The sequence below is a fragment of the Stegodyphus dumicola genome, chromosome 5 (assembly GCF_044657685.1).
Source record: "Stegodyphus dumicola isolate Sdum_Otavi_A_Nest chromosome 5, ASM4465768v1".
In the NCBI taxonomy this organism is placed as follows: Eukaryota; Metazoa; Arthropoda; class Arachnida; order Araneae; family Eresidae; genus Stegodyphus; species Stegodyphus dumicola.
Window position 1 is genome coordinate 199,721,166 of NC_140772.1, and position 24,151 is coordinate 199,745,316.

General features: G+C 32.0%; 1 protein-coding gene and 1 long non-coding RNA gene across 3 annotated transcripts in view; one reads left to right on the forward strand and one right to left on the reverse strand.

Annotated features, from left to right (window-relative positions):
• The window catches only part of LOC118189787 (uncharacterized), a 685,017-nt gene that overhangs the window by 147,846 nt on the left and 513,020 nt on the right, over positions 1-24,151 (forward strand). The gene's annotated exons all lie outside the window — the stretch shown is intronic.
• Positions 1-24,151, reverse strand: part of LOC118181849 (uncharacterized) — a 44,783-nt gene that overhangs the window by 19,682 nt on the left and 950 nt on the right. For both annotated transcript variants that reach the window (XR_004756965.2, XR_015041385.1), the window contains exon 2: positions 2,941-3,043. This is a non-coding gene — a long non-coding RNA (uncharacterized LOC118181849). The remainder of the gene's footprint in view (positions 1-2,940; positions 3,044-24,151) is intronic.

A 24,151-nucleotide genomic window follows, 5' to 3' on the forward strand; every position in this document is an offset into this window, starting at 1 on the left:
GTTCGTGCAACCTTCTGTAACAATGACTATCGAGGAAACGTATTTCCTCGTTGGTTACCCTTTAGAAAATTTTCAGCAAAATTCTGTATTCCTCCAGAAATTTAGCTGCAGTTCCTTCCACTGCTGGCTTATTCCACAATTTCATAATTTAAAACTAAGGCATAAAGTATCACGATTTGTTTATAAAAACCATTAGAATTTGGAATACAACTAAAAAAAACGGACAGGAAAATGATGACATTTGCTTGATTGGAAGGATAGTTGTGGTCGGAAGAATGATAATGCGCGTGGTTACCAGAGTTTGGCACATTCTGAAAATTTGGCGACTTCTACTAAGGTGGTTGCGTTAATACGTAAGTACTTTTCATTCTGTGTTTCAGTCTTTTCGTCTGAACTTATTTTCACCCTATAAAAAAAGCTTTAGAAAATTTTTTCTGGCAAGAACCATAAAAATCATTCCAAGTTATCTATGGTTAAGGCATATGTTGTTTATAAATACGTCAAGTTCTTTGATATTCGAGTCGTTACGCAACAATCTAGATCTGACTTTGAATTTTCAATTTAGGCCAAATCTAAGCGGCAATTTTCCTAAATCAAACGGCACAGAATAAATGTCGCAAAATTAATAAAATGTTTTAACAAGATATTAGGTGTTTTAATATCGTCTTGAAACAACTGCATTTACTTAAATTCCATAAGTCATTTATTTTCTACAGTATATCAGACATAATAAAATAAATGTTCCTGTAAGGGTAAATTGAAAACTACTCTAGTACGACTAGGTAATGTATATTCTTTAAAATATTATTTCGCATATTATGATTTAATTCATCTTGAAAGCATTCATTTTACCTTCGTTATTAACAAAATTAGTATTTTAACAGATGTTCTACGTATTAATTTAATCTAAAATTTAGTTTATTGCTTCAGTCATTAATTTGTATGAAAAATATCGGTAATCAAACCATTGATACTCAGATACCACTAGCTGCATCCACCTACTCAGTAGACTGATTATTAGTAACCTCTTTGCTTCCTACAATCTTCTAAAACGTGTTCCAATATTCCTCATAAAATAGAAGTTTCTCTCTAATTCACATAATAATAATCCTGCTTGTAACTATGGATTATCAAATCGATATGTATTGTACCTTGGAAATTGCCATCTAACGCAGTATTTACGGAAAATGTTAAAGAACCAAATCTATTGTAGAAATGACATTGCTCCAACAAGTAGGCGGTTCTTTTCATTTGGTTAATCATTTTGTATTTAATTAACTCTTAAAGAGGTTAATTAAGAACGAAATTAGTAAAGAAAGTTAAAGTGGTTTAACTATGTAATTCCACAGAAATATTAGCCTCTCTCGTGCATACTATTGTATTTATTAATTGATCGTCAATTCCTTGTCACTCTCTGATGTACAGATTTATGAGTTAGCTAAGTAAATATCTCTTATCTTTTATATCCGTCTCACATATGATCAAAATGCAAATCACTTCTTAAAGTTCATATGTTACCCTGTGCAGCAATTCCAGTGAACCAGCTGTCCTGTCGATGGACCAAGAGACGACATTGATGTAGTCTCTGGGTAACTGTCCACCGTTCATTCTCAAGAACAAAATTAGTTGCGCACTGTGGTGCACACTGTGCGTGTTCTGGTTTGTCTCACTTGTCTGACAGTAGCTTCATAACAAGCTCACGAAATTTATCGTGGCAACGAGTGCAAGATTGCGCTTTTCGTTGGCAAGAGCCTTTATCCGAATTTATTCGAATCCGAGCGCTTCGGTTCAGCGACTTAGCTCAGCCGTAGGCGGGCTTCTATTAACTAGCAAGTGTAATCATAAGATAAAAAAACTGAATTGTGTTTATTTATTCCTTATTAGATGACTGATACAGTTCTAACTGCATCACTTTCTAATTACTCACTATTTTGAGAAAAGCATTCAGGTGACAGTACGATTTTGCTCAGTTCCAGCCCCAATTTTGGTGGAGAGAACCAGCGAGGAGACAGGTCCCCTCTTCCCCTACCACAGAAAGAACATTCGACTCGCCGCATATTTAGAGAGCTCCTAAGTCTCACAGGCACTATACATTTACAAACATCAGTGCATTCTCCGGGATTCGAATCCAGGCGCTTCGGTTCAGCGACTTAGCTCAACCGTAGGCGGGCTTCTATTAACTAGCAAGTGTAATCATAAGATAAAAAAACTGAATTGTGTTTACTTATTCCTTATTAGATGACTGATACAGTTCTAACTGCATCACTTTCTAATTACTCACTATTTTGACAAAAGCACGCCAGAAAAACTGAAGAGAATGCTTTGCTCCTACTTATAAATGTGTAAGTAACCTCTTCCATATATCCTTTTAAGAGTTAAATAACTGTAAATAATCTCTCGAAATTTATAACTCCGTTCCCAAATCAGTTCTTAAATTAACTTTTAAGTGCACGCGCATATAAAATATTATTAAAAGTTTATTTTGTCCTATATTAGATATAAAACAACTAAGGATTGCAAATTAACTGTAGGCTGTTTCTAACACAATATATGAATTGTTTAAAAGCACAAAGCTCTTCCAATGGGGAGAGTAAACACCTTCAGAATCTAACTTACGGCTTTCATCTTATTGGTCAAGATAACTTTGAAAACTAATTTGACTTATCTTTTTCTAATGTTTCAGTTTTAGATGTTAAGCAAGTAAGAAACCTCTGGTCTAATATAGTCTGTGAAGCGAAACATTATTTATTTTATCAATAATCTTAGTGCCGTTAAGTTTCGAAAGTCTAATTAACTAATTTTCTACTTTTTTAAGATTTAAATTCTGTATATTAGGCATTTATAAGGCATTTTAATAATTCAAAAATATGCAAATAATTGACAAAAACAAGTAAAATAATTATATAATTAGAAATTAATCTCTTAATATAATCTACTTACTCAGATACTAATCTTTACACTTCTTTCGGAAACCTAAGTATGGAAATGTGCTGTTTTTGAATAATAGGGTAAAGTCTCTTCAATTATTTTCTCGCTGTGTTTCCTGTAAACAAATAATAGTGATTAATTTAGCTGCCACTGTGTCTCTCGTATTCTAAATTCGCAACATTTTATATATAAATGGCTGGAGTATTTCTTACTTATTAACAGAAAATAACCTCGAAATCAAATCTTAATAAATTAATTTTTCTTTGGAAAAAATGCAACAATTCGAATTTAATTTTAACATTTTTCAATCTGTTTTCGAAGAAACTAATTCTAAATTTATTTAAACTAATTCTAATATTTAAACTATTTCTAAATTTCTCCACAATTTTATTTACACTGTTGTTTAGGAAATCCATTGAAATAAATTAAGTATAAATAACATATTTTCATAAACTAAGTTCTAATAAAAAAGGAGGATTGTAAAAATTACATTTTTTCCCCTGCTCGCTATCGAGTAAAGACTTTTGTGTTCGTTACGCAATTCACTGGAGAATAAGTCTGAAATTCTTGAGTCTGGGGGTAAATGCATATTATGATTACTAAATTGCTGAAGTCATTGACCTTCGTTTACTTAATTTTCTTTAATCGTATCAAACCTCTAGCTATACCCAATATGTAGGAAATTTAGTTATTGTATTACTTGATTATAACATAATGCAATGCTATTACTGCAGTCATGAGTTCTTTTTACAAATAAGTGTTGCGTTATTTTAATCAGTTTATTAACCAAAGCTGATATTTCTTCTTTATTTTAATGATGACATTGAAAATGATTACGACAAGCATTCAAGAAATATTTATTACTATGAGACAATATTTCGAAAACATAAACGAAACGCAATAATGATAATAGTTAAAATAACGCAGGAATGTTTTTCTGTTAATGGGAATGCAGTATAGCAAAATTAATTAACACAGTCAGTTTTAACTTGATTAAAAGAAGTAATAAGTGCCTACCTAGTGCTCGAATAGTTAACATGTTTTAACTTAGTTGATTACAGCAAAGCATGTGTTATCAGCCTAAGGCAAGGGTTATGGATATGATGAAGTGTGGTGGACAGCTATTGTTGTGTTGGTATTCACCAGCTGCGCTAGCAACATAGCGCAGGACACACAACAGACCCCGCCTTGTAGGCTTCTTGTGATTGCTTGCAATGCGTTGCATCTGGTGCGCTCCATACTGTGGGCTCTGTCCGCCCTGGTGGATACTAGATCTCTCTACTGTTTGGTCAGGTGTGAAAAGAACGAGTTACTATATTTTTTGTTGATCTTCTTATACTTGGCGCCTCTACCACTTGCATGATATGTAGCAAAGCTCCAGATCTGCTTGCATTCTTGATCTGCCATCATTAAGAGTCTCATTGCTTTGCTCTCACAGTACACTCTGGCATTTTTCAAAATACGACATTGTTTCGGTTTTCTCTTTGCTCACGGAGCATCTTTGTCATGCTATTTTAGGCCATGTTGCATAACTCAGGACATCGTTTTGATAGGATGTTCATTATATTTGTGATTTCTTTTCTGAGATTGTTGCGCTTGATAGCGCATGCTATAATTTTATTTTTCGAAGGCAAGCGATGCCTTCGTCGAGGACTTTTTAAGAGTAAATAGCTGATATTCCAGTTTCACGTGGGGAAAATCCCCGCGATTCAAATCTAGATTGAACTACTAGTATTCAGTGACTTCCCGCTCGAGTGGCTAAGCCGGCTAAATACTGGTAGTTTGACATCGTTTGAAGTCCGACGCTTACTCTGGTAGTGCTAGTTTAGTTCTATAATCCTAATAAGCCTCAAGCGAGTTAGTGCTATGTCTGAGATAAACGACAAGTTTTAAAAAGGTTATAACTTTTTATCTGAAGTGAATTTGGAGCATAAAAGTACGCTCTTATGCTACAATAACCACAACTCGTGTTGATACAAATAAATAGAGCTATAAGTAAAGACTGAAATTAAAAAAACTTGTTAATTATCATAAGATTCCTATATTTTCCCCACCAGAATTTAAGTAATCGCAATTGAGATCTTTAATGACCCTGATAAGATTTTAAATTTTAAAAAAGCAACATAAGCAAGCCAACTTTTATAATTATCAAGTTAAATGTGTAAAACTAAATTAAAATTTTTACAGAAGTTTGGATTTCTTTGGACAGAAATTCCTGTCATCCTTTTATCCATTATAAACGAATATGACCCTTTGAAGAATATAGAATAATGTGAAAAATAAAATTCTGAGAAAAAACACTTAAGATCTTTAAGTCTAATTTCGTTTAAAAAAGAATGGGAGAAGATGAACAAAATTACTAGAAAATAGTTTAATGATATTAAGCGTTGAATCATGAAATAATAATTTATACTGTTAGGCCAATCCTGATGTTCAGTATGAAAACTGGGCATTACTTTTCCTGTTTGTCACATCTGTTCAAACACTGGAAAACTCTGTTTTCCACGAGAATGATCTTTGCGTCAAACGCGTTGTTTCGAGAGCCTCGTTCTAAACTTCTTCCAAGGTGTGCTCATTACATATGTTAATTAACCGATGACTGACTGAGTGGGTATGACAGCCGTTTGCAAGTTTTTATTCATGATGTGAATACGGAGAAATTTCCCTTAGAAAATCCGTTACGGTTACACTCCTATATTAAGGCAGACTGTCTCAGATGCTTTTTGAAATCGAGTTAAATGGTAAACAACGTACTTTAATTTCCTTTAGCATATAATATAAAGCAGGCAGCAGAAATAATAAACGCTTTTTGTGCGTGTGTGTGTCTGCGGTTTAGATGATATGTTTGTTAGAGAATGTTGACTGTCAGTTCGAAACCGAGGGTATTGTGTTCGGCTCCCCTTGTAAAGCTTCGTTGTTTGTGTATTATCTCTGCTAGTGCCAGTCTTCTTTAAGTTATGCTCTCGGTAATAAGAGGCTTGATGACTGGTAAGTTTGGCCATAATGATGAATAAATTAGCACGTGTACAGCCGTTTAATTAAAGCAGAAACTTATTTTCTTAATACAAAATAAATTTACTAATAATTTGTTTTATCCAGAAAATTAATTTTGATTCTATTTGCAAAATATTTGATATTTTACATAGTTAAGGAACTGCTTTCTAAATACAAAAGTAATTTAATGCTAAAAAATACTATTCATCTTCCATTTATTATACCTTACAATTAAAGAGGTAGACAACAAAAAGTGATTGTTGAACAAATTTAAAAAAAAAAAGAAAAAAAAAAAAACATGCTTTCAGATTTTACATTACACCGAAAGGGGCATTTTTTAACGTTTTTTACCTCTATTTATTAAATATGTTCTTCGCACTTAAACCATGAAATTAAATTCAATTCAGCAATATCGTAAAATAATTTTGAAAATCTTTAGAATTTCCTATACACAGTCTCGCTCGCTGGAGATAAAAATGTTTTTTTTTTCTTTCATACGGTGTTGCCAGTCCTCGTTTTGAAATCGTTTTGTTAATCAAAAACTCTTTAATATCTGACAAAATATGATATAGATAATAAAACAAATTCCTAATTAGGGCTTCCAGATGCTCATATTCGATGGAGGATTACGTTATTGAAAATTTGATGGCTCTAGGTACCTTGGTTTTATTAGAATGCGAGAAACATATATACATTTATGCAGATTCTTCATTATTTAATTTAATTTCTTTAAATATAATACAGGACTGTAATATTTGGTGGCAACAGTTTGAAAAGTGAATCAACGCAAAATGTCAAAGCAAAATTAATAGCCCTTCTGGGCTAACGCCTTTTGGGCTAATAAATTGAGAAACAAATATCTTAAATATATTTATTGTACATACGCAAACTCTAATTCCTGCAGATATCATTTTCGTAATTTTTCTGATGACATAACTTACAACTTTTTTATTAGTGCTAAAGTAATGCATTTTAGTAGCATTAATATATTACATTCTACGCCTTTGTACGAAATATTATAATAATATTATCTGATTTATACTCATGTTGTAAATCAAGGGTAAGCTGGGTCAAGCTTGTTTTATACATTTTCCTGTATCATTTATTACGCGTCTGAAATCAATTTAAGCAATTAAACATAATTTCAGTACTGACAGAAAGAAAATTTACAACTCTTGTCAACATACTAAATAAACAAAAAAAAAAAAAAAATTTAATTTAGAAAAATTATTAATATCCATACACCTAATAACTGTTACATTTCTCTAAATTTTTTGTCTTTTAACAATTCAGAAGAATTATTCAAACAAACGTACTGCTGAAAATATTAGAACATCCATTACTTAGAAATTATAAAATTGTAGCTGGCCTAAATTCTTGAAACTGCATCATAATTTGGAACCATAAAGCTCTTGTTGGACTTACTCTTAAAAGCTTTGGCAATAAATGGCGCGAAGAAATATTATTTTTCATCTCTTCTTTCCTACCGCAGTGTTACTGTTACCGTTAATTCTATTTCATCCACCCATCGCTCGATGAAATAGCATAGACCCGTGGGTTGAACCTTTGATGGCAGGGATCAAGAAAAGAATAACACCCGTAGTTGGTGATGAGAAGGTGGAGTAAATTTTCACCGTAAGCTCTTCATCGCTGTCAACACCAGACGTGACACTTCAACAAACCTTACGCACCTGTTCATAAGTTCGGCCACTTACTAACCGAATGTTGTCGTGAGGGGTCGTATACCTTTTGCATTACAAATAGTTAGAGGTCAAATCTATCTTAGAAATTTGCCATCAATGTGCTTTTTATATACTTTGGATCGTTAGAAACTTAATTTTCAAATTCCTATATTAGTTTCAGAGTAATGTATTTGAAAACTATGATTTCCAGTATTATTTCAAAAAAGACAGCTGCGGAAATATTAATTATTCTAATAATATAAAATCTCGAAACTTTTGTAGTAAAAGAATTTATTTCAGAATATACAGTGAAGATTTTGAAAAAAATATTGATGTATGAACTGATGAATTGAATTCTTTTGAAATTATTAAATATAATGGAATACAAACAGTGATGGAACGTTAAAGAGTCTACATATACCAAGAATGGAGTTAAATGTCTTTTATTTCAAAAAAGCTACATAAATTTATAGTAGGTATAAGATTTTTTGATATTATGATGTAATGATTTTGGATATCAAGGGTACTGTAATTGCAGCTTTGACGTCTTTGTTAAATTATGCATTCTGATTCAATTGATTATATTAATTAGTTAAATTGTGCATTCTGATTCAGCTGACTTGCATTAATTAGTTATATTATGCATTCTGATTCAGCTGACTGAATTAATTAGTTAAATTATGCATTCTGATTCAGTTGAATGCATTAATTAGTTATATTATGCATTCTGATTCAGCTGACTGAATTAATTAGTTATATTATGCATTCTGATTCAGATGACTGTATCAATTAGTTAAATAATGCACTCTGATCCAGTTGACTGCATTAATTAGTTAAATTAAACATTTTGATCCAGTTAACTGCATTAATTGGTTAAATTATGCATTCTGATTCAGTTGACTGCATTAATTAGTTAAATTACGCATTCTGATTCAGTTGACTTGTATGTTAAACCATGCATTCTGAATAATTCCAGAGTAATTAAATTTTAAGATTCTTTAAGTTAAGTTAATCGTATTAACGTATTTGTAAATAAGATGGAATTTGTGAATTGTCGTGCAGAAAATGTCAGTTAATCGACTGAAGTTTTTCAGCCCAAACAGCTGAACTCTCTTCACAAAATTCTTTATAAAACACGGAGTTCACTATCTGTCCATCAAGGTTGAATTCCTCGTCAATTACGTTCTCTTTCCAATCAAAAAAGATCACCAGTATTATTTTTACTCAAAATGTTTGAAACTATGTCTCAGTGGTTGTAATGAAAACTTCTCTAACCCAACATATGACAGCCATTTTGTTTCAGGATCACAAAGCACCAAGTCTCATCTCCTGTCACAATTTGTTTGAAAAAGTCAAGCTGATTTCTCATTTAACAGCAAAATTTTATTGTTAGCCCAAAGGAACGATAGCTCAGAAGAGCTATTAGTCTCAAAACGGGATTTTACGTCGAATCGCTATAAAAGTCTGAATTTTTAAATTGTTGCCACCAAATATTATTGCCTTGTGCTTTATTTATATTTTATTTAAAGCAATTATTTAAAGCTTTAAAAAATTATTATATTTATAATATTATAATTTTTTAGCCCTTAACTTCCCACTGTTGCATTTCTGCAACATATGATTTATTTTAATTTAACAGACTCAATATTTTTTTTAATTACCTAAAAATCACTTATCTGAGAAAAAAAGATTACTGCAACGAAATGCATGCTAATTTTGTCACTAGATAGCAGCACATTTTTTCCAGAAACCACAACAATTGTAAAAATCTCTGTTACCTCAAGAACTGTGTTTTTGCTATAAAAAGAATCCATTATATTTTATGCTTCCTCTTGTTTATTGACGAAAACAATTACCAGGTAAGAAATTTAAACATTTTATGTTCATTTAAAAGTAATTTTGATTTTCTAATGGAAAAAGTTTGAAAGAAATTTGATTTTAATTTGTTGCAGGTCTGCAACATTGGTCTTTGGTTACCATTTTGACATGGCCAAAACGCGTATACTAACCCAAGATGAAATTGCTAGATATATGAATAATTTGGACAAATTAAGTGATTTAAGTGAGGATGGTCTTGAATATTTTGCTGATGATGTTCATTTTTTACCTGATTGTGTGTCATCTAATGATGATTCGGATAGCGACTGTGCAAATAGTGTTGTTTCACAAAATACAATTCAGAATATAAAAAAATCCGATGATGATGATAATAAATTTGATAGAAACATTTCAGTCAGTGTGTGTGTGTGATTATGGCAAAACCTCGAGAGCTATCTGCCTACGTGGAGGGATGTCTTCGTGGAGGATTTTCTAAGGGAAACTGGCTTGCATACAAGTTACACACGGGAAAAACGACCATGCAACCAGCCTCGTTCGCGGAATTCGAACCTCGGACCGAACTACCAGTGTTCAGCGACTTTACCGCTCGGCCGCTGGTATATTTCAGGCAGAGAACCTTTTTTTAAATTTAACTGTTAAGAATAATAAAACATTGTCAAAGAATATTTTATGGAAAAATCGAAACATTTCATTGATTGACGAAGTAATAAAATTCCATAGAGATGACACGCTCCCAAGAGAAATTACGTATTTGGAAACTACGTACCAATTTTTTAAATATTTATGGACGGAAGAGATCATAAGTAACATTTATGAAGACAGCAAACGATATGCTATTCAAAAGAATCCAAGTAAACCTTTGACTATATCAGAGAATGAAATAAATCAATATTTGGGTATTTGCATTTATGCATCTCTAGTTCACCTGCCCAACTATAGAGCATAATGGTCAGAAAACCTTGGATTTTATCGAATCATAGAAACAATGAAGAAATCTGAAAATTAAAAAAAAATCTAATGAATTTACAAAAATTCAAATTTGAAGTTGCATCATACTTATGCAAAATGGGGTACGATCGAAATGCTAAAAGAGGAAGACCTAGTAATACTCCAATAGAACAAATGTCTCGGACTAAAAGATGCAAAGGGACTGCCCAATCCGTTCCATGTAAGGACATTTGTAAAGATGGTATAAATCATTGGCCAATATGATCAGAAAAGAATACGGTGCAAGTTTCCAAACTGCAAGAGCTACACTCAAACTGAGTGCGAAAAGTGTAAAGTAGGGGACTTTTTACAACAAAGTCAATAACTGCCTTAAAAATTTTCATTGTATGTAAGGCTAAAGCAATTTATAACAATGAATAATAAAATCCTCATATAAAAAAAAGTTTTGTAATTTTGCAGCACTACTGCGCAATGTTGCACTTCTGCAACAAACAAAAAAAAATGACTGAAATTCAATTTAAAACTGCTTATTTTTTTTAAAAAATATTTTTTTCTTTTATTATTACTTAAGTAGCTGATATAATTTTTTCATAGAAATTAAAAAAATTGGGAAGTTAAGGGTTAAATTTATTTAAAGCAATTAAATAATGAAGAATTTGCTTGATTTTCCCATTGTGAAAAACCAATGGTACTTAGAGCTATCAAATTTTGAATAATGTAGTCCTCTACCCGAATATGGACACCTGGAAGCCGGAAATTTGAATTTCGAATTTGTTCTATTGTGTATTTCATATTTTGTAAAACTTTAATGAATTTTTGATTAACAAACTCAACGATTTCAGAGAGAGCAATGTCAACGGTTTGCGGAAAAAGCATTTTTATCTCTAGCGCGTGAGACTGTCTATCGAAAAGTTTAAAGATGGGCTTTTTTAAAATAGTTTTAGCCCAAAGGAACATTAGCCCAAATGTTTTCGAAATGTGTATGTGCATATAAATGAAAAAACGCCCCTTTGGGTGTAATATAAAGAAAGCTTTCAATTTCTTTTTTTTTTTTTTTAATTTTTGATTTGTTTTGGAATCTGTGATATGTCGACAGATATTATCAGGATCATCTTCTCAAAGAGAGCAAGTATTTAACTGCATAGAAAATTCTTTTTATAAGTATACGACATCTTAGGTAAGTTGGTATGCCTAGTAATAAATACTGTCTATTATCGTTTGGCAATCTTTTAGCTAGAATTTATTAAAAAAATATTCTAAAAATTTTACATCAACTATGAAGTTTGCATTTGGAATACAGTTCGTTAATTTTGTATTCCAGTAAAATCTTAAGCAACGAAGAAATTTTTTGTATTAAACATTTTCCTCCAGTTGTGGTTTTCTATACTTTACATAGGCAATATATCTATTGAGCTCGCTGTACACTTTGGGAGATAAATTAGCACTTTTGAAACATTTATGAAATTTCATACAAACTAATCGCTACATTAGAATACACAATTTTACATTTTCCTTCCACAAAGTGAAACTAGATGTTAAATTATACATACAGTTAAAAAGATTTAAGAAAGGTAATTCGCCAATTAGAGTAATGCGAAAAATCAGATCTATTTAATCTCAAATCAGTTAGAATAAATACCTTCTAAATTATGAAAGAATTCAAATTTGGGATTATTCAATTATCTACGTTTGAAACCTCGACATAAATGTTTAATTAAAAGATTCTCTTTTAATTTATCTGAACTCTAAACGCTATTTAAGAAGCAAATGGTCCGTTCGTAATTAAGAAAGGAGTGAATATGCCTTTTTTCTATAAGCAAAGTGGTATCGATGCTTGTAAGATATGTTCAATTTTAGCAAAAGCGTTCATTCACATAATCTTCGTATGCACCAAACTGTATCAATGACAAGACATGAGAAGGGTTAAAGGACCTTTGCATTCAACTCAAGAAGGAATTTACAGACGGCATTTCTGGTGCTTAAAAACTCAGCCAATAATTTTAGCTACAAATTCAAATAGAAATATAAAACTACGGCATTTCTGGTGCTTACAAACTTAGCCAATAGTTAAATGGTGCCCTGGTAGATTCACATATCTTCACATCTATTATAATCCAACTTTTAAAGGAGGTAGACAGAGAAGAAACACATTTTCGTTTTTGTTTAATATTATTAATTGATAAAAATGTGTGATTGGCGCACGTTTTTATTTATTTGTTGTTGATAGATCGGTGTTAGCCGTTTATTTCCCGTAATGTTATGATGTTTTCTTATCTTCCAGTAAATTAATATACTGGCTTGAATTTTATTCAGGCATTGAATAAATTAGCAAGATTTTAAATTTCTATTCTTTAACTTTGGCGTCTAATGAAGGTATCTACTGCAATAAAAACATCATTATTCAAATCTCTAAACAGAGTTACCAATAGCAGTGATATCATTTGTGGTTATCTAGTCGTATTTCCTTTACGTACTGCAGTAACGAATAAAATTATACCACATTTATGTGGCCGGTTCATGTATGTTTTTGGAACATGAAGTAAGCATATGAACCGTTTTGTCGTACTTCTTGTAAAAAGCAATTTAAGTCAAGTAAAAAAAATTTTTTTTAAAATACGAAATATAAATATTCAGGTTCCTGCCTAGAATCCTGAAAGTTCACGCGAACTTTCATTCCTGCAGCGCAAATGTGCAATAAAAAAACTAAATATGTTACCTGATTTATTTTAATAAAGAGAAACTTACTTTGCAGCTATTGCGCAAATATTAGAAAAACGTGTTTTTGAAATAAGTGAATTTTAGATCATTCAACATTATATATATATATCTACATACAATACTTACCAAAATTAAAACTGATGATTACGGAGCATACATTGGCTACCCTGTAAGATAATTAAAGCATTAGAACATTCCTCTCGTATAGTCTTCTATTTGAATGTTTAGCATATCATAGCGGCTGATTTATTGATATTATAGTGCTAAAGACTGTGAAGGTAAAATCTCACATTTTCCCTCCGAATTCCGATTCTGCTGCATGGCAAGAAATGACGCCAATAAATGATTTTGTGACGGGTTGTTCGCTCTTCGCATTTTCCACCACCCGTGCTATTCAAACTAGTGTGCCACAAGGGTCCTCGCTAGGTCCTACGTCATTCAATATGTATGTGAACGATATTCCACGCACACCCAACAACACACTTGCAGTGTATGCTGATGACACAGCGATTATTGTTAAAAGAGTCTTAGTCCAGTCATCCAACACTTACAAAATTACAAATACTTGAGGCCTGGATACAAAAACTGGAATATTATGACTAACCTAAACAAAACAGTGGATACTGTGTTTACAATAAGAAGAAAATTAAGAAAACACTCCAGCTTTATAGACCTGTGGGGTACGCATGTCCCTGATCTTAGCACGAGTCCCTAATCTTAGAGTAATCCTTAATAGGATCCAATACTTTCACAGACCGAACACATCCGATGAACATTTATTATTCAGAAATTTCGGATACGAAAAACTAAACTTTACATCTTAATTGCTGGAAACAGAATTCTATCTATTGATAATAAATTACTCATTTATAAATCCATTCAACATGTCATGTTGTGCTTCGCCTGTCCAGTCTAGAAGTATTCTTGCAAAAGTGATACAAAGAAATTTCAAATTTCCAAGAATAATGTGTTGAATATCTAACTGACACACCCTGGCAGATTAGAATCCATGAGGAATTAGGATCCATAGGATATTAAAAGTCATCCAACTCAAAACACAATGTTATCATCCAACAAGAAATTACTATGAAAATTAGAGGAAAAGTAATAACTCTGAAAATAATATCTACAGCTAGTATGATTACAGTAATCCGAGTAACAGCAAATGACCTATGTCTATACTGAATTCCCAAATTGTTTTTAAGCAAATGTTACTTTCTCTGCATACATTTTTTCCTGATTCTTATCTTCTCGTATATTGCAGTGGTAGCATCATCTGATTTGCACCCCGTAAGTTGTCCTGTGAGCTCTAAAAAAATTAAGGTTATTCCATTTGCGTCAGGCATTTCAGGAGCACGTTTTCATGCTTATCTACATGCTTATCTATTTCACAAACAACATGCTTATCTATTTCACAAGAAAACATCATTCAAGGATTCGCCCATCATGTGGATGCAGTTTCTGGAGGACCACCTTGCCATAAGTTATAGATTTTTTATAAACCTAGGAGTATGCTAGAAGCTCGTTTTGCTGAGCCATTTTGTCAATCGTCACATAGAGAAATGAGGCAAGGGAAAAAACATGCTTTGACTGTGCAGAGTAATTTTGTGAAATAATAGTTGGACGTGTTTCATCCTCATGGAGCCTTATTTGATTTTCCACGTATCACATGGATAAATATTTAATGCCTTCCGCCATTTCTTTCCTGTATTCTTTTCAGCAGCAACGATCGCGACCACCATTCATGTAATTTATGTCTGTCATGCCTTCTAACCTTCTATGTTACTGAATCTATAGCGAATACCTTTTGCTGAAAATATGATTTTTTAATAAATATTAATTCTCATATCAACGCTATTGCATTATTGGCATTACTCCGTGTGGTTACGTAGAATTCATCCATTATTAATTTTTTTGCGACACTTCATGTCAAATTAGTCTGTCCATCTTTATCGGTTTTGGTTACTTACATTACCAACAATTGTATTTTTATTATAGGACCAATATATATTAGATGATAAATTGTTCAAATAAAAAATTCTTGCTTATAGATATTAAAAAGTGGGGGTTGTCAAAATTTACTACTCTGCAACGAGGCTCTTAAGTTCGCGAGTTGATACTTCTTTTTAAACTTTTGAAGCGTCTTTAATGAAGTATTTTTAATGTTTTAAAAATGTTATATTACGTCACGGTTACATCATGACTTCACAACTCGCAATTATAACTTACTGTTGATTTAACGCATAGGTCATTAATGACCGATTTATAGACTCATCCTTTATTCGTGTGACTCATCGGTTACTCGTGTGAGACAATCTGTGTAAGTCACATAACCTGTACAAGTGACAAAAGACCTCTTATGCAGTGACTGTGAACCTGCTGGTCACCGGTGGCTACATCTTTCACAGGCATTAATGTGCTTCAGTTTAATTTTAATTACAAAAATATCTAAATTTGCTTATTTTACATTTCGTTAGAGTATCAAATGTAACTGACTTAAGGAATGACCTTCAGGAGCCTCCAAAAATTATGTGATTGGTGGCGGTGAGCCTTGATTGACATCGACGGCCTGCGACTTAATTTTAATTACAGAACGTATCTAAGTTTGCTGCACTGCCCTATTCCGTAACTCATTATGGTCGACCCCAAGTGAAATTGGAATTATGGGTCACCGATGACCACCAGTCTTAATAGGCGATGTGACCTAATGTTTTGACAGTCTTCAATGTCCTTCTGTTTAATTTAAGGCATTTATCAAAATTTACTGTATTGCTTAACAGTGGTGACCTAAAGCTTCACGTGGACCATCACGTGGACCACCGCGGTGATTGGATTGGAGAAATTTGAATTAATACTATTTTCCAAATATACTTAAATTAAAGAAATATATTTAAATTAAAACAAATATATTTAAATTAACATCATTTCTTAACGATTTACCCATTGCTTAACCAACAAAAATCTTAAACTACCGGTTACCTTAGTCCAATCATGATCATCACACATGTGGTTTGATTTAATTTTAATCGAGAAAATGTATTTAAATTTGATGCATGCGATTCTTTGGTGATATATCAGTTAATCTAAAGGCGACATCATTTTTTATTTCGCTAGCTAGACGGGGCTAATGTTCTCCGAAATCATTTTAGGATGGGAGTGTTTACCGTGCAGTCCTTTCATGATTTTGACAACAGATATGTCCTTTAGAAAATTTAGTCTACATTTTTGGAATGTTTCGTTGCATTATCATTATAAGAATACAGCTCCGATCCTCTTAGCCGGTACAAGCCGGCCATATGATCAAAAAATGGGACTAGCCAGGGGGAAAAAATATATAAGAAAATCTGAGTTTCAGTGCCGAATTCCAGTTCTATCTTTGTTCGTATTTATAATCTTCATTATTGTCTCTGCAAAATCTTTCAAATTTCAATAGTTCTTTTTAAAATCTGCCTTAAAATTCTTTCTATATTTCTCTCTTGTACTCCGGTTAAGTGTAGATTCATTGACGAAGCGCCCCAAACTTATTACATATTAAGCATTTATCATTATTCTGTAGATGGAACCGATTAAAATTAGCCGAGAAACGCCCATAATTAGTAAGTACCTGATTTATATCAGCATTATTTATAATATTCATCTTGTTTAACTTAATCTTTTTCATTAACTCTTTTCTCTTATTAGACGACTCCCAACAAAAATCCATTCTGTATAAATACAGTTTTCCATTTCAGCAATGGTCTATTTTCTTGAATCTTGGATATCAAAATTATCGGTCCCATCCCCAAGTGCCGCCGTTTTAGCAAGGGTGCCCGCCCTTTCTTTTCCATCAATTCCACTGTGTGCTTTCACCTAGTGTAATTTAACAATATGTTTTCTTTCAGTCTTTTTAAACAAGTTTTTTATTTAATTAATCAGTCGATTTTTATGATCTGGTTGGGCGAGTGCCTGAAGCGCAGTATAGGCCATCAGTATAAATATTTATAAAACATCGATTTTTGCATTACGAGCGTATCATACACTCACCTATCCCACCAGCGGCCGAGCGATAAAATCGCTGAACGCTGGTAGTTCGGACTGGCTGCATGGGCGTTTTTGTGGATTTCTTCATGTTTAAAGTGTATACGAGCCAGTTTCTTTTAGAAAGTCCTCTACGAAGGTATCTCTTCCCTTAGGCAGATAGCCCTAGTGTGCTTTGCCATAATCTATCAAATCAAACCAAATCATGCACTCACCTTGGCAAATGTTCTTCTGAGTGACATATAAGCTGCTTACTTTAAGTTCCAAGCGCCTTGCGCATGAGTTCTCAGAGCTTTGTCACTCTCTCAAAACAGATGCAGTTTAGCAAAAATAAAATTTTTAATTCAATTTCCAAATTTAATCGGTTTGTAATAATCATTTTTATTCGTCATCATATAGTCAGTATCATTCTGTAACTAATATAGTGGATAATATAGAAAACTAATAACTAATAAACTGTATAACATAAATAAACAATAATCATAACAAATAAGCAAAATTCGCGATTCACTTGTAAGGAATTTTTTTAAGGAAGTAATTCTTCAGAATTGCATCTATTGCTTTTAAATAGCTTAATTTGGTCATTAATAACGGAATGATAAATTTGAAAGATAAGCATCTTATATTTGGCACAATCGCAGGAGACGTCAATGAAAAGTAAAACAACGTATTAAAGTAAAAGAACGCCAAATCCTGTTTCGAGACTTATAGCACTTTTGAGCTATAATAACTTTATAAACTAAAACGTAATAAGTTAAATAAGTTAGTTTTAATAAACTGATGAATAAAATGATGAAAGCTGACTTTAAAAAATGTTTGATTATTCGGTTTAAAATAAATTCAACTAATAAACGACATTTTACCAACAAAAATTCTTTGTTTATACTTATTTAAATCTTTAGTTTGAAATTAAGCAAAAGACGAGCCTTATTTTAGCGTCAATTTTAAGTAAAACTGTATTGATTTTGAATGCGATCTAAAATAGGTCCTTCCTCTGTAAGAGCAGAAACATTCTGCAATTTCGTCATTTAATAATACGTCTGTTATAAATTGAAATGCACTAAATACGTATACTTGTGTATTATTCTAGTTAATAAAAAATTGTTTCTACTAATATATATATATATATATATATATACATATCAATATATATATATATATATATATATATATGTTGTATGATCTCAAAATTCACTTAGGAGATAATATAATCAATATTTATTTAGTAAATAAATTATATATATATATATACCAAATATATATATAGAGAGAGAAATGTACGTATATGCAAAATCAACATGCAAATCCTTGGATAACATTCAAGACACATGGAAAAAGTTTTGTCAAAAACCCCGTGAGCATATAAGCATTCTGTAGCGCGCCACGAGCATAGGGAAAAATCCGTACTTGTGATTGGACATACTTTCCGATGACATCATTTTCTCTTGGTGTAATGACGTTTAAGCGGAATTCTTACAATTTTAATTTCGTTGAACGACGCGCATGAGTGATACAGAATCATGAACATTATGATTTGTACTCTTTGAATAATAATGCCAGACATAAAAATTGACATGCGGATGACATCTTGTTTATGGAATAATAAAATTATAACTTCCTTCAAAGATCCTGTTAATATCAGAACCTATCTCAAATGCTTAGATTATATAAATAACTGAGTTCTTAAATTAGTGCAAAGCACATTAGATTACACGACGATTTCGACTCAAATATAAAGGCATATGGGTAGTAAGTATATTGTGATTGAAATTTTGTCGCATTCTGTTCCTTTCGCATTGCAGAAAATATTTCCTTTGCAACTGCATATGTTATTTCCATGTTAATGTCTTTCACACTTCTAATATTCCTTTGCCTCAAATGAAAGAAAGAAACGCATTCAGTATATTCGCTGAATACACGTATATAAAAAACTTTATTCTCTGATAAACACTATTTTTATGCAAAGGTACAAATATATTATACATTAAAAATGGGTAGTATTCATGAAGCACAGATTTTTATGGGAAATATTCAATTTATGCATAGTTATCTCCATTTCTGTGTTCCAAATCTATAGTAGTTTAACTTCAAAAATAAATTTTACTTTTCCAGACTGACTACAAATATCGTGAATTTACTGTGTATTATGTTAGCTCCCACCGTTTTTGCTGTTTGGGAAAACTGACTTGTCTCTTCGGAGATTGCATCTGCAAAGAATCTATATTGAATGAACATGAATCAATTAATTAATAATCACAAAACCTTTAATATGAAGGCGTTTAAATTAAGAATACATTTATTAAAAATCTCTGCACATAATATTAATACACATTGACGGAGTTAGCGATACTCATTTTTTTCTCTATGAAAAAAAAAGCGCTATATTTTTTATATTAAATTCATCATACTACAAAGCTGTAATAAGTGTAATCCGCAATAAAAATTTAAAGCACGTCATTAACGATAATAATCTTCTTGGTACTGCTATCAAAATGTAAATAAACGGTATGGAGGTGTATTTTCCAGCCGAAGCAAAGTCAAGGCGTTCCTAAGATTAGAGAAAAGGATATCATCGAAAGCCGTATCCAATCACGGCGATGGAAATATTCCTATGCGCGTGGTGCGGTACAGAATGCTTATATGCACACCGTAAAGAGGCTGTGGCAAACATGTCGCTATTGCATGCCACATCATCTTAGCAGCAACAAGTGATTGTAATAATAATGCAAAATAACTTGAAATAAATGAAATAAATTAAGTTAAACTAGCTCACTTTACTATCGTGCTTCTGTTTCGTTATCATTATTATTATTGCATATGGTTTGTTCCGAATTGGATATGGGATGAATTTTATGCATGTTAATTCAATTTATGTTTCATTATATACATATATAATATGTAAAAAGCTTGAATATAATTTTCTCTTATGAATGATATTAGGTGCATTTGGATGAGTTATAACGGTTTTGTAAGTAATTCTAGCTATATAATGAGAAATAAAAGATCTGTGCCATTTTCAAAGATTGCTGTGGTGTCAAGACTTCTCTGTTGGGTGCCAGTAGCCACCCGTTTTCTTTTCTAAGATATGTTCATTAAAATATACAACAATGCCAATAACATGATTATGTATTAATCAACGTTCTTAAGTTAAATAGGTTTTCACTCTCATGCGAATGAAAATCATTGTGGTAAAGAAGCAAGAAAGAATTATAAAATATCTTCTAAAGAAGCATTTCTGCGAAACTTAGCGAGAAATAAAATCTTACGTCATTTTCTTTTAAATTTTTATATGAGATAAACCACAGAAATAAAAAAAAAATCTGAAAGTTTCCCGATTTTAAACGTCGCCCAAAAGTGTTTATTAACGTTTATTACGCTTTTGCTGAGCTCGTAGTCTACCACTCTTCTGTAGCACTATTTTCTAGTAATGCAGTTTTTTTTTTTGGTCTTTTTAACTTTATTATTAAATGTCATCTTTTTCGCACTTACGCCATATACAATTCAACAACAAAATCAGAAAAATTTATAAAGCAGCATATGTTTAGAATTCTCAATGCAGTGCTAAGTGTTGCTTTACATTTTCTACTTTTTTTCAGTCTTTAAGTTCAACATATGAATATCAACGTTCAGATTTCTTAGCAAGATAGCTTACAAAACTTTTTTTCTTTGTCTTTTTATTATTAAGATTTTGTGTGTTAACTTTGTTTCTTAAATATCACGTTCTTCGCAATTGGCGCTAGATAAAATTGATTTCCACAGCAAAATTACAAAATATTTAAAAACGACATAGCTTTAGAATTTTCGACAGAAAGTCTCGCGAGTTGGAGATAAAAATATTTCAGTCCGTCTTTCTCTTTAAAATCGATGAATTTGTTAATAAAAATTCATTAAAGTTTTAGAGAATATGAAATAAATAATAAAAACATATAACATCATTCTGTGATGATACGGAATATTTTTAATTAGATAAATCATCAAATATATGAATTTTTATTATTTAAATCAATCCAATTCAAGTGTCAGAAACGAATACTTATAAGAACTGCATCAATTGCTTTCAAACCGCTTAGTTTATTAATCCATAAGCGATTGATTCAGTTTGAAGAATAGATATTTCACAACTTGTCGAATGGCTTTAAGGTATTTCTCCCTGCCTTCTTAGCATGCCTTCGTAGTGTAGTGGTCTGCACTCTCGCCGCGTATTCGAGAAGCCCACGGTTCGATTCCCGGCGAAGGCGTAGCTCATTTTTCATCTCGCCTGCTTCCAAAAAAATATCTAATGTCTCTATAGTGGAGCCCGAACTAAAAAGGGTGGTGGATGATGATTCTTCACACCCAGGATTTGGCGGTTGTGTCCCCCTAACAACTCCAGTCTCCTTCAAAAAGGGGAGTATATAAGGTATTTCTCCCGCCTTCTTAGCATGCCTTCGTAGTGTACTGTTCTGCACGCTGGCCGTGGTTCCATTCACAGCGAAAGCGTTGCTCATTTTCCACATCTCCTGCTTCCAAATAACCTAATGTCTCTACATGGCAATAGATTCGAATGAAAATTGAAACGACGTATTTATAGTGATTCGAAGGAAAATCCCAGACTTATCCAAATTATGCAGACTTATAATCGTTAATAATTAATCTTAATCAAATTATCCGAGAGTAATAACTCCTTTTGAGCTAATAACTTGTTTTTTTAATTTTAAAACTAGTGATTATTTATGAGCATATAGTATTCTTTCTTTTATACTTTTAGGTTGTATGAAAGAACGCAAAACCTCGCAATATACAATAAAAATAAGTGAAATTTGTATATACATATTTTTTTACACCTAATGGCTTTATCCTAGTTATGGGATATTCAGATATATCAAGGGGTGATGCCATTTCTTTAAATCAGGATTTTGCTATATATTGAAATAAGGGAATAGAAAACGGAAAGTCAACATGATGGAATAAAGACATTATATTCATGCATATTTATGTGTTTATAGTAATCTGCATTGAGTAGATGTAATTCTAATCAAACTCATATTCTTTTCAATTCAATTCGTAATTCTCTTCATTCGTGTGGCGTCTAGTCTTACGCATTCATGTATACGCCATTACAAAATCGCTTTTGAAAGTTCTCGTAACTTCACTTTTAAATTCAGAAGTTTGCCAGATCATTCTAATTAAATTTTACGTATGCCTTTCGGATATGTGTTTAATTATAAATTTATATCACATTTCATATTATCAGCTTGTTTTCTCTTGAGATGGACCCTTTTGTGCATCCGTGTTAATTCATTGAAGTTGAAATGATGTATTAATAAGAGATGCATTTAAATGTGCCCGGGAAAAAATCACTTCCACGCATTTCACCCCTTATTGGATTTGGAACATAACGAATTCCGCTGCCTGATCTGCATAAAATAATTTACTAATTACCCAAGGGAAGGGATGTAAATTAAACAACTCTTCGTCTAGAGAGATCTGAATTTGAGTTGAGTATTTTAACATGTTATGCGGTTAGGGCAAGAGGTTTTTATAAGAAGTTGAATAGTGATTAGAATTTTAAATAAACCTTAAAATAGAATTAAATACGAAAATTGTATTTGAATTTCGAATTTCTTTGGAACTAGTTTAGCTTTTTCTCTCCCCTCCGAGATTTATTTCTGCACATTAAATATTTGCATATAACATTTAAAGGCTCGAAATATTTATTACATTAGAATGTAAGTAAAAAAAAGGAATTCTTCATTAATTAAATATCTCATAATTATTGTGCCTTTACTTCGAAGACATAAATCTCCTTAATTATTTTCTTTAATTAAATGGTGTTAAGTACTCAAAGATGCATATTGTAATGAAATTATTGTAATGCATATTGTAAGATGCATATTGTAATGAAAGTAATAAATCTATCAAGCCTGCGCTATTTGAACTCATAATGAGAAAAACAACTGGGATCTTAAAGTAATACAAACTAATAAATACCAACTGGGTTAAATAAAGCTACACATGCACAACTTTTGAAATGGCATTCATGAAATACATTGCTACGAGCGTACAGGTTCGTAATGGATTCAACGCACACAGAACCGATGAAATTTTGGTGAAATTTATTTTTCTTATAACAGTTCTGAATCTTTTCACACAAAAGTACTCATAGAGCTGATCTCAGTATGATAGAGCACAATCAGTATTTACCACTTCAAACTAGTAAGAACGTTGAACACAAAGCAATGCAAAGCGCATTTCAAAGCGAAGCTCGCACGGAGATATCCACTCCTGTAAACTCCACTCAAAACTGTTCTCTCCGAACTTATATAATTTTCCCCGGTCCGGGTAGAAATTTCCAGTACCTGCGATTTCTCGAGACTGCTGGAAGGCATACACAGGTACAGCTACATGGGGATTGGATCAAAATGTCGCTAAATAGTTGCCGAAGCCATTTCTTGCCAAATTTGAGGAGAAAACAAGTCGCCAAAACCATCGCTAGCTTGGCGCGCTATCGTTTGGCAAAATGGCGAGATAGCAATTTGCCGCAGTGTTAAATGGACTTCCCCTTGTTACCCTATTTCTCCGGCGTTGCTTCGATTCTGAGGTCTTTCATGATATATTATATAAGAAATAATAGAATTTACACACAATTTCAATAAAAGTATTTACATATATACAAAATTCATAACAATATATACGAATTTAACTTTTAGAACTACTGTAAATGTGTTATACATATTGTCCGTGATTCTTATAATATTATATAGACGTTGATAGATCTAATATAAAGAAAGCAAGAGCAAAATACACCGATTTGCAAACACAAGAGAACTACAAAAGCCTTTTATATTCTTTTCTATGATGGCTTCATCGAAACTGTGGTTGAAAAGCTACAGAAATTCCATTTTATATAATAAGTTTCCAATACATTTCGAATCTATTTAGATAAGAAAAGTTAAAAATGTACACACGATACATAAATTTTTAAATTTGATTAAATCTGTTATTCTTAGATTTATCAATTTTACATCATTAATAACTCTAAAATT